The following is an 818-nucleotide window of genomic DNA, read 5'->3' as shown; positions in this document are numbered from 1 at the left end:
CTGAGCCATCCCAGGAGGATGCTCATCAAAGAGGCACCTGTGTGTGCACCAGTCCGGGGTAGACCCATCATCACCCTAGGGTTAGATCTGTGTCTGTGTGCACAAAACTGGAAGGACCCTGGCTCGTTCCCAAGCAGTTTTTCCTCCTGGGCTGGCAGAAGGTGGCAATTCAGGACACCAAGGTTTAGGATTCAGTTGCTTCACAATACCACAGGTTGGGGTATTCAAGTTGTTGTTGTAGTTTTTGTCTCCTCCTCCTCCTCCTCCTCCTCCTCCTCCTCCTCCTCCCTTTGGACCTCCAGTCCTAGGAGAGCTCCCTGGGTGCCACTTCCAGCCAGTGTGCTTCTACTCTTTCCAGTGGGGCCCTGCATAGCCAGGTCCCAGATTCCACTGAGGCTCAGATTTCTTGGTCTCCCTGTCTCTCCCCTTTGGGACATTCCGGTCCCTGCTCCAAACTGGACATGCAGGTTCCCTGTGGTTTCCATGAGGGACAGACTGGAGAACAAAGCCAAGAACCGCAAAAGAGAAAAGACTTAAGCAGATCTCTGCAGAGACTGTTGGAATCTTCCCCTGTAAGATCTTCTTACTGCATAGCTGGCCAGTGCTTCTCCCTGTCTATCCCAAGTCATCTGAGGGGGGCAATTAATGCTTTGTAAAAGCTAGTTACCCCACTCAGGTGCATGAAGTCAGTTCCAGTGAGGAGCAAGCAATGGCTGTTTGATCCCAGGGCAGCCCATCTCCGAAAAGAACATTGATTTGTTTAAAATCAAGAGTTCCCAAAGAGTGTGTGAAATGAGGGGTTCAGGGTCAAAAGACTG

This window comes from Onychomys torridus, chromosome 4, assembly GCF_903995425.1.
Source record: "Onychomys torridus chromosome 4, mOncTor1.1, whole genome shotgun sequence".
Taxonomy (NCBI): domain Eukaryota; kingdom Metazoa; phylum Chordata; class Mammalia; order Rodentia; family Cricetidae; genus Onychomys; species Onychomys torridus.
The sequence above is the reverse complement of the archived record's forward strand: the minus strand, read 5'-3'. Positions refer to the sequence as shown.